This window comes from Anomaloglossus baeobatrachus, chromosome 1 (genome assembly GCF_048569485.1).
Source record: "Anomaloglossus baeobatrachus isolate aAnoBae1 chromosome 1, aAnoBae1.hap1, whole genome shotgun sequence".
NCBI classification, from domain to species: Eukaryota; Metazoa; Chordata; class Amphibia; order Anura; family Aromobatidae; genus Anomaloglossus; species Anomaloglossus baeobatrachus.
Window position 1 is genome coordinate 543,050,952 of NC_134353.1, and position 11,576 is coordinate 543,062,527.

Consider the following 11,576-nt stretch of genomic DNA (forward strand, 5'->3'; position numbering starts at 1 on the left):
AATGTGATTTTGTTATTTTCATAACTCAACTTTATAACATTTTGTGAAGCACCTGGGTGTTCAAAGTCAAATGGCTCTCCTTCGTTTCCGAGCCTCGTTGTGCGCTCAAACAGCAGTTTTTCATCACATATGGGTATCAGCGTACTGAGGAGAAATTGCACAACAAATTGGTGCATTTTCTCCTGTTTCCCTTGTCAAAATAAAAAAAAAACTAAGGCTAAAAGAACATTTTGTGATTATTTATTTTCATGGCTCAATGTAGAAAAAATTCTGTGAAGCAACTGGGGTTCAGGTGCTCAACACACATGTAGACAAATTCCTTGAGGTGTCTAGTTTCCGCAAATGCGACATGGCGTCTAGTACCGATTCCAGCCAATTTTGCGCTACAACATTCAAATAGCACTCCATCCCTTCTGAGCCCTGCTGTGCGCCCAAACATTAGTTTTTTCTGAGTTATCGGCTTACTCAGCAGAAATTGCACAACAAATTGTATGGTACATTTTCTCCTGTTACTTTCATAAAGATGAAAAATTTAAGACTAAGGGGTACTTTGCACGCTGCGACATCGCTAGCCGATGCTAGCGATGCTGAGCGCGATAGTCCCCGCCCCCGTCGCAGATGCGATATCTTGTGATAGCTGCCGTAGCGAACATTATCGCTATAGCAGCTTCACACGCACTTACCTGCCCTGCGACGTCACTCTGGCAGGCGACCCGCCTCCTTCCTAAGGGGGCGGGTCGTGCGTCATCACAGCGACGTCACATGGCAGGTGGCCAATAGAAGCGGAGGGACGGAGATGAGCAGGACATAAACATCCCGCCTACTTCCTTCCTTCCGCATATCCGATGGAGGCAGGTAAGGAGATGTTCCTCGCTCCTGCGGCTTCACACACAGCGATGTGTGCTGCCGCAGGAACGAGGAACAACATCGTACCGACATTATGGAAATGACCGACGCTACACAGATCACCGATTTACAACGCTTTTGCGATCGTTTATCGGCGCATCTAGGCTTTACACCAGGGTTCCCCAACTCCAGTCCTCGAGGGCCGCCAACAGTGCATGTTTTCAGGATTTCCTTAGCATTGCATGGGTGCTGGAATCATCAACTGTGCAGGTGATTATATTATCACATGTGCAATACTAAGGAAATCCTGAAAACCTGCACTGTTGGCGGCCCTTGAGGACTGGAATTGGGGACCCATGCTTTAGACGTTGCGACATCGTTACTGGCGCCGGATGTGCGTCACTTTCAATTTGACCCCGAAGATATCGCAGTAGCAAAGTACTACTCCTAAAGCGATATAAAAATAAAGTCACGTCAAATATGATGTGGTCCCTTAAAGTATTGATTGTGTAAATTTTGTTGGGAAAATGAGAACTTGCTTGTAATCTTAATCTTAACCCTTCTAACTTCCTAACAAAAAAAAAAATTAGGTTTTAAAAATGGTGCTAATGGAAAGTAGATGTGATAAATGTTAACTATTTTGTGTGACATAGCACTCTGGTATAAGGGCATAAAAATGAAACGTTTAAAAATTGCTAAATATTCAACATTTTCACCAGAATTCTAATATTTTCACAAATTAATGTAAAGAATATTGTGCTAAATTAACCATCCTGAAGTGCAATATCTCACAATCCCTGTGATATGTTGAAGCGTTCCAGAGCTATTACCTTATAAAGTGACAATGGTCAAAATTGTAAAATTTGGCCTGGGCAGGAAGGTGAAAACAGGCTTTGTGTAAGGGGTGAACACATTAAGAAATGTGCTGGCAATATTCCAAATAATCACAGATAAAGTGTAGTTGAAAGAGAAATGGCTGTTATTCAGTCTTATGTGGGCGTCACACGGTACGATATATCGGGCGATATGTCGGCGGGGTCATGTCGTAAGTGATGCACATCCGGCATCGTTTCATATATTGTAGCGTGTGACAGCTACGAGCGACAGAGAACGAGCAAAAATACTCACCTTATCGTTGCTCGTTGACACGTCGCTCGTTTTCAAAAAGTTGTTTCTTCTTCTGTGCGCCGGTTGTTCATCGTGCCCGGGGCAGCACACATCGCTCCGTGTGACACCCCGAGAACGACGAACACAGCTTACCTGCGTCCCGTCGGCAATGCGGAAGGAAAGAGGTGGGCGGGATGTTTACGTCCCGCTCATCTCAGACCCTCTGCTTCTATTGGCCGGCCGCCTGCTGTGTGATGTCGCTGTAACGCCGACGTCGCTCAGCAGGTAAGCGCGTGTGACGAGGGTTAACGACTTTGTGCGCCACGGACAACAAATTGCCGGGGGTGGGTACAATTGCTCGTGCGATCGCACGATAGATCGTACCGTGTGACGCCCGCATTAGGCTATGTTCACACAGGGCTTTTTTGGTAAGTTTTTGCTGTGATTTTTAGCTGCAGATGTGCCTTTTTTATGCAAATCCATGCTAATAAAAAGCTAAATTTTACAGTCCCAGCAAAGACTTCTGAAATCTCATGTACACACACAAACACCTGCAGTTTTTTTCCTGACTGTTTTGTGAAATACCTGCATTTTTGCAGCAGATTTAAAATAATGAGCATGTCAATTCTTTGCAACGTTTTTTCATTGATACAGCCCATTTTATAGAAAACACGCACCAAAAACGCATAAAAAACGCCACTATAAACCACACCAAAAACACACCAAAAACGCAGATGACTCAAATGAGATTTCCTTCCACAAGATCAGGTTTTGGTCATGAAAAAATCGTACCAAAAAAGCCCTATGTGAACATAGCCCAACACCATGTAACTCTGTCCTGTGATTTGAAAGTAAGTTTTTTATGTAGCTTGGTGAGTGCCACATGTGGCGCCCCTGACCTGGTCAGGCACGACTGAGTACTGCACCCATGCAGGGACAGTACTTCTAGGTAATCCTAAAGGCTAGAATGAGGTGTGTACGCACAGACACATAGCAACCAGTTCTCCCCCACCATTAGATGGGACCCTTGGGTAGTCTCTAGAGGGGGGCTAGCTTACAATTTTTATCAATGGGTGCAGCGGAGGAGCTGAGAGCTAAAGTGCCGAGGTTGTCAGGGAAACGAGGAGAGCCAGTCTGGTAGTGGAGCGTGGCGGTTGCTAGGGAGATACACGCGCTCACACTAGTCAGACCCTGCACGGTGTAGTGACAGTTGCCGGGGGAGAATGGTCACCGAGTAGTCAGAGAAAGAGGTGCTCCTGGTGACTAGGCACGTACGGGGACAGGTCCCTAGAGCAGACTCAAGTTTAACTATTTACTAATCCTGCCAGTGAGGAGAACTACAAGTATGTCACCAACCACACAGAGTCGAGCCTCAGCAGCAACGCAGGGACCCATAAGGAGACAGGGCCTGAAGCCATCTCACCTGGTCCACGCTGCTGGCAAATGGGCCAAACACAGGGGAGAAAAGGCAGTTGTGACTCCTTGGATAGACTCCCACAGTACTTCAGGTCAGGGAGTTATCCGAACACAGAAGTGCTAGGAAGGCGAGTTAACCTGTTACCCTCAGACTGGCCTGAAGGAGCCCCTGGTCCTACCTGGTTCATCACAGCAACGCTCGGGTCAGCTCACCATAACATTTGTGTGAGTAAAAATCGGTTAAATGACTTTTGGACTCTGCCTGAGTTATTCTGGACCTGTTATTCTACACACCTCAGCCCCTGGGGCCTGCCTCACTCACGGGAGGCTACAACATCTGGCTGCAGACTCCATCAGCCCCAGACGCTCATAAAACCTGCAGTGGCGGTCATCCATATCCCTGACCGCAAGCCGTGAGTGGCGTCACGACACATATTTAAAACTGACATACCTGTTTGCCATACAGAAGAAATCCTGTGGCGTCCCTGAAGCTGGATCGGTATCCCTTTGGAGACACATCTTCTCTTTTGGCGTCACGAACAGGATCCAGGACTAGACCCGTTCAGATGGGTGACAGTGTGCCTCGGCGTTCCGATTGAAAAACTTGAACCGCCGCCATTTTAACCACCACTTAAAGTGCGTCATCAAAAAAAATGCTGCAGGTCGCGCGAGAGCAAGTAACCGCCCACGGAGAGGAGTGTCCGTCTCAGAATCCCCAGAGCACTCTGACCCCGTGAGAAGAGGAAATGGTTGGACTGATCTGTCCCCAGGCTGCTGGGACGTCCCCAGTCCTGTAGGAGGAGAAACAAAAACGAAATTAGTCCAGAAGCTGATGAGCAAGGGAAGGCGCAGGATGGTGTCAGCAGAAGGTGATCAGAAGGAGCAGGGTTGGTCCAGGCCCATGATGGCAGAGGAGCTGGAAGCGGAGGTAGAAAGAATTGCTGACTGCATGGAGGAGCAGCGGAAACGGGAAGTAGCTGCCTGGAGGCATGGAATGCTGAGGGCGATCCGAAACCTACGGCTGTCCATGCAGAGGGGCCCGCCTGGAGGCGCCGCCCATGTTCAACCAAAAACAACACCAGCAAAAGAGACCCCCGCCACTGGATGTCTCCAGCCTGTCCCCGGGTGAGTCGAAAGCTACCCCTTCATCACCTGGTATGCTGATCCTGCCGGTGCTACCATCGGAAGCCGGTGCGATGTCCATGCTGTCCCGACCTGAAGTGGTCGCAGCACCCTCTCCGCTGGAGAGGGATCCTGAAGACTCACCACCATCCTGCCCGGCTGCCGAAGGCTCGACCCCAGAGCTGCCACGTACCCGACCAGAGGAGGTCGCAGCACCCTCTGTAAGAGAGGGAGACCATGAGGCCACGCTGTTGTCACCACACCGTCCGGAAGAGGTCGCAGCACCCTCCGCCAGGGAGGGAGAACAGGTCCTACAGCCTACCCGACCCTTGCTGTCTCTCCACCGACCAAAATAGGTCGCAGCACCCTCCGCCAGCGAGGGAGAACAGGTCCTGCAGCCTATCCGACCTAACCCGGTTGCAGAAAACCTCAGCAGGAAAGAGGAGATGCAGGACGCTTCACTCACCTGGTGGCCCGCTGATGACCAGGTGATGTTGCAGCGAAGGAAGGTCCACCTCAACATCGCAACCCCGCAGAGAGCGACGACGGGTGAGAGCAGGTCGCCCATGCCCCCTTGTGAAGCCCATCCCAGAGAGTGAGCAGTTGGAGGCCCGGGACCTGCAAGAAAAGCAGTCCCTGTGGCGGGCCAGATCCCTGTCTCGAGATTCCCTCCAACTGGGAGTAGTGGAGGAGTTCAATCGCCGATCGAGGTGGGGTGTCATAGTAGAGGCAGGGGTAAAATAGGGGATTTTTGTGTCCCGGCGGGACGTACAATCCCATTTACAGTGAGGCACCCTGGCCGTGATCTGTACATGGGGGATGTGGTGGAATTTACACGGCATAAAGGGGAAAGAGGCTGGTTCGCTTTGGATGTGGTGCCATGTCCAAAGGGGACCTCAGTGAGCCCAGGCTCCATCCCCACAGATTCAACCAGGTCCTCATTGTCACCGCTGCCAGAGGATGCCCATGACATGACCTCCAGAGATCAATGCACCCCAGTACCCAGCACTGACCATGGAAGGTGCAAGTTGATTTAGCTAGTCAATTGGTTAACAGAAAAAGTTTAGTTTAAAATGTTTCTATGCAAGTTAAAAAGTAACGTTTAAGAAAATGTGCCCGCAAGGACTTTTGCGTGAACTTTACAAATATTTTAGCACCAGGTTTTGTGCACTTTATATGGACCATAGGTTATGAACTGGCTATAACCACAAACTCTCACAGTGTACATAGTTACCTCAGTGGTACCAACCCCAGAGGCTGCCTGTTGAGTAGCATGGCTCTGCACCACCAAGGGGGCACGCCTGTTTATGGGGCCTGCCCTCCAACAAAAACGAACCAGGTACGCCTGTTTATGGGGCCTACCCAACGCCACCAGGACAAAGAGGACTGTCGCCGGAATGGTCTGCGGCGGACCAGGCCGAGACCAGGTCACCAAAAGGATTGGTGATCACTCTGTATAAGGGTTTTGGGTTAAAGACTCGTGGATGGTGGTGGTATGGTACCTGATATGTTTATATGTAAATATCTCCCCTGTGTGGGAAAACTTGTATTCTAATTTTCTTGTCTTTGTAGCTCGAGGACATGCTGTTGATAACCAAGGGGGAATGTGGCACCCCTGACCTTGTCAGGCACGACTGAGTACTGCACCCATGCAGGAACAGAACTTCTAGGTAATCCTAAAGGCCAGAATGAGGTGTATATGCACAGACACATAGCAACCAGTTCTCCCACACCATTAGATGGGACCCTTGGGTAGTCTCCAGAGGGGGGCTAGCTTACAATACTTATCAATGGGTGCAGCAGAGGAGCTGAGAGCTAACGTGCAGAAGTTGTCAGGGAAACGAGGAGCGCTAGTCTGGTAGTGGAGCGCGGCGGTTGCTAGGGAGATACACGCGCTCACACTAGTCAGACCCTGCGCGGTGTAGTGACAGTTGGTGTGGGAGAACGGTCACCGAGTAGTCAGAGAAAGAGGTGTTCCTGGTGACTAGGCACGTACGGGGACAGGTCCCTAGAGCAGACTCAAGTTTAACTATCTGCTAATCCTGCCGGTGAGGGGAACTACAAGTACGTCACCAACCACACAGAGTCCAAGCCTCAGCAGCAACGCAGGGACCCATAAGGAGACAGTGCCTGAAGCCATCTCACCTGGTCCACGCTGCTGGCAAACGGGCCAAACACAGGGGAGAAAAGGCAGTTGCGACTCGCTGGATAGACTCCCACGGTACTTCAGGTCAGGGGGTTATCCGAACACAGAAGTGCTAGGAAGGCGAGTTAACCTGTTACCCTCAGACTGGCCTGAAGGAGCCCCTGGTCCTACCTGGTTCATCACAGCAACGCCCGGGTCAGCTCACCATAACATTTGTGTGAGTAAAAATCAGTTAAATGACTTTTGGACTCTGCCTGAGTTATTCTGGACCTGTTATTCTACACACCTCAGCCCCTGGGGCCTGCCTCACTCACGGGAGGCTACAACATCTGGCTGCAGACTCCATCAGCCCCAGACGCTCATTAAACCAGCAGTGGCGGTCATCCATATCCCTGACCGCAAGCCGTGAGTGGCGTCACGACACATATTTAAAACTGACATACCTGTTTGCCATACAGAAGAAATCCTGTGGCGTCCCTGAAGCTGGATCGGTATCCCTTGGGTGACACACATAAATTTTTCTCTGTTATTATCAAACAATCACATTACATAGTTACATTGGTTGAAAAAACACTTAAGTGGGCTTTACACGCTGCGATCCCGCTAGGGAGATCGTAAGTGATCGTACCCGCCCCCGTCGATTGTGCGACACGGGCAAATCGCTGCCCGTCATGCACAACCTCGCTTACCCCCATCACATGGACTTACCTGTCCTGCGACGTCGCTATGGCTGGCGATCCGCCTCCTTTCTAATGGGGCGGGTCGTCCGGCGTCACAGCGACATCACACGGCAGCCGTCCGATAGAAGTGGAGGGGCGGAGATGAGTGGGACGTACACATCCCGCCCACCTCCTTCCTTCCGCATTGGCGGTGGAGGCAGGTAAGGAGATGTTCCTCGCTCCTGCGGTGTCACAGATAGCGATGTGTGCTTGTGCAGAAACGAGGAACAACATCGCTAATTAGAAGAGAACGATTTTTTGTTTTAGGATGACCTCTCAGCGGCAAATGATTTTGGCTGCTTTTGCGATCCTTTTAGGTCGCACATAAGTGTCAGACACTGCGATATCGTTAATGACGCCGGATGTGCGTCACAAACAACGTGACCCCAACGATAAATCATTAACGATATCGTAGCATGTAAAGCCCGCTTTAGGTCCATCTAGTTCAAGCTTTCTCCACCAATTCTACATTTTGTCACTAAGTAATTTCTAATCAACAATGTTGTGTGTACAGAGGAAATCATCCAGCCCTTTTTTAAAAGCTCTTATAGTATCTGACATTACTACCGCTTGTGGTAGGGCATTCCACAGTCTGATTATTCTAAGGCGGGCTTTGCACACTACGACATCGCAGGTGCGATGTCGGTGGGGTCAAATTGAAAATGACGCACTTCCGGCATCGCATGCGACATCGTAGTGTGTAAAGCCTAGATGATACGATTAACGAGCGCAAAAGCGTCGTAATCGTATCATCGGTGCAGCGTCGGCGTAATCCATGATTACGCTGACGCGACAGTCCGATGTAGTTCCTCGCTCCCGCGGCAGCACACATCGCTGTGTGTGAAGCCGCAGGAGCGAGGAACATCTCCTACCGGAGTCACTGCGGCTTCCGTAGGATATGCGGAAGGAAGGAGATGGGCGGGATGTTTACATCCCACTCATCTCCGCCCCTCCGCTCCGATTGGCCGCCTGGCGTGTGACCTCCTTAGCAAGGAGGCGGGTCGCCGGCCAGAGCGACGGTCGCAGGACAGGTGAGTCCATGTGAAGCTGCCGTAGCGATAATGTTCGCTACGGCAGCTATCACAAGGAAATCGCTGCTGCGACGGGGGCGGGTACTATCGCGCTCGGCATCGCAGCATCGGCCTGCGATGTCGCAGCGTGCAAAGTACCCCTAAGGCTATGTGCCCATGGGACAATGTATCCATGGAAAACCTGCAGATTTATCTGGAGTTGCTAGATAAATCCGCAGGTTCTAGCAAGTACAGACACTCCTCATGATACCCTATGGGATTTGGGGAGTGCTGTATCAATGGTGCAGTATGTGCAACTCCGGAATATGCTGCGGATTTCCCGCAGCCGCACGTAACTGCATGTCAATTATTCATGCAGAAATATCTGCGGAATTCCCGCTCCTCCACTATGGAGATACAGGGCGGGAATTCCGCAGGAATTTTGCACGAAATCGGCACTGTTTCCGCAGGTTTACCGCAACAACTCCACAGAAATATTCCGCAGCAACGGATAGCTGCAGATTCCAAGGAGCAGCTGCGGTAAACCTGTGGACAGACCTGAGGCAAAATCCGCGGGTACATTGCCCCTTGGGCACATAGCCTAACTGTGAAGAACCGTTTCCTATTTAGCTGCCGGAATCTCTTTTCTTCCACTCGCAGGAAATGCCCCCTGGTTCTTAGTATTATATTTGTCAGGAATAAGGGTATGTTCACACGTAGCATCTTTTTTTTACCACAAAGATTCAGCGTTTTTGTCCCAAAAAACACACCAAAAATGCACTGTGGCAAAAACGCATCAAAAACGCAATGCATTTTTTAAGTCAAATCTATTGACTAGAAGGGCTCAAAAACGCTAGAAAAATGCAAAAAGAATTGACATACTGCATCTTCAAGATGCAGCCAACAAAAGATGCCCAATGTAGACAGCAAAATAGAAATCTCATAGACTTTGCTGGGAGCACGAAATGCATGTATTTTGATGCATCTTTGTGACCTCAAGAACGCACCAAAAATGCAGCAAAAGATGCCCTGTGTGAACTTAGCCTTAAGGTGGCTTTACACGCTACAATATCGCTAAAGCGATCTCGTTGGGGGCACGGAATTTGTGACGCACATCCGGCCGCTTTAGCGATGTCGTTGTGTGTGACACCTATGAGCGATTTTGAATCGTCGCAAAAACGTTCAAAATCGCTCATCGGTGACATCACCCCCTATTCCCAATTATTGTTGCTGCTGCAGTAACGATGTTGTTCGTCGTTCCTGCGGCAACACACATTGCTGTGTGTGACACCGCAGGAACGAGGAACCTCTCCTTACCTGCGTCCCACCAGCAATGAGGAAGGAAGGAAGTGGACGTGATGTTCGTCCCGCTCATCTCCGCCCCTCCGCTTTGATTGGGCGGCTGCTTAGTGACGTCGCTGTGATGCCGCACGAACCGCCCCCTTAGAAAGGAGGCGGTTCGCCAGGCAGGTAAGTAGTGTGACTGTTCCTAGTGATGTTGTGCACCACAGGCAGCGATTTGCCCGTGTCGCACAACCAATGGAGGTGGGTACGCACGCTAGTGATATCGATAACGATATCGCAGCGTGTAAAGCGGGGCCTTAGTCATGTGCTAGTCCATTATATTGACCACACATGTATTTTTAAATATAAATGAGATCTCCTCTGAAACGTCTTTTTTTCTAATCCGACTTTTTCAACCTGTCATCATATGGGAGGCCTTCCATTCCTTGTAGTAGTCTAGTTGCCCGCCTTTGAACTGACTCTAACTTCTGAATGTCCTTTTTAAAATGTGGAGCCCAAAACTGGATCCCATATACCAAATGTGGCCTTACAAGTGATTTATAGAAATGGTGGCGTCCAGGTAATTCGTTGGAATCTCAAATCCCCTTTTTGAATCTGGCCAGGTGGGAGGGATCGGGCATTACAGTGCTGGCGGATCTATACTCTGATATGGGTGTTAACCCCTTTAATGAAATAGTACGGGAACACCCCTCTTTAAAGGGCTGTTTCTATCAACACATCCAAAATAGTCATTTTCTGGCCTCTAAATTTCCTCCAAAGTCAAAGCCTCTGTTACCTACAACAAAGGCTTTGGTATTTAAAAAGATAATTAAATCCAAAGGTATCTCCTCGACATACAAATGGCTCAATAACCCCCCCGAAGAGCAAAAATCTCCTTAAATCATCTGGAGCAACTGAAAAAAGTACACCTGCGATGGTATCGGTCCCCAGCCAACTTAGCACAGTTCCTCCCAAATTATTCGCCACATTGTTGGAAGGGCTGCCTCCAAAGGGGTACTCTTGGTCACTGCTGGTGGGCTTGTCCCAAGGTTTTCTCGTTCTAGTTGGAGGTGTTTGGCCTGATGGGTGAGCTGACAGGCAATCGTATTAATCCGAATCCGGCTCTGGCAGTGCTAAACGTGGGTATAGAGGAGTTCTCTTGGGAATCCATGGGTTTATTAGTTCACATTCTAGTAGCTGCCAGATATTGCATAAGTTTGCACTGGAAATCCCCAAAGACGCCTACATTAGTTGAACTATATAACCGAATTAATCTCCAATGCCAATACGAGTTCTGTCTGGCTCACTCCATCCGTGCCAAAAACAAAATACTTCAGATTTGGAACACGTGGCTAAACTCTGTATATGCATCCCCTGTCAGGCATCTGTTTCCAGGGCAAACTGTTGATAATTAAAAACGGGTCAAATAGGGTCAAAGAGAGTGTTACACAGGGAGTTCACCCATACCACATGTCAATATTCAAGGTGTTTAACCCCTTAAGGACGAAGCCAGATTTGTACTTAATGCCCAGGCCATTTTTTGCAATTCTGACCAGTGTCACTTTATAAGGTTATAACTCTGGAACGCTTCAATGGATCCCGGTGATTGTGAGAATGTTTTTTCGTGACATATTGGGCTTCATGTTAGAGGTAAATTTAGGATGATATTTTTTTATTTTATTTGTGAAAAAATCTGAAATTTGACAAAAAAATTAAAAATTTTGCAAGTTTCAAACTTTTAATTTTTACGCCCATAAACCGGAGAGTTATGTCACACAAAATAGTTAATAAATAACATTTCCCACTTGTCTACTTTAGATCAGCGCAATTTTTGAAACAAAATTTTTTGGGGTTAGGAAGTTAGAAGGGTTCAAAGTTCATCAGCAATTTCCCATTTTTTCAACAAAATTTACAAAACCATTTTTT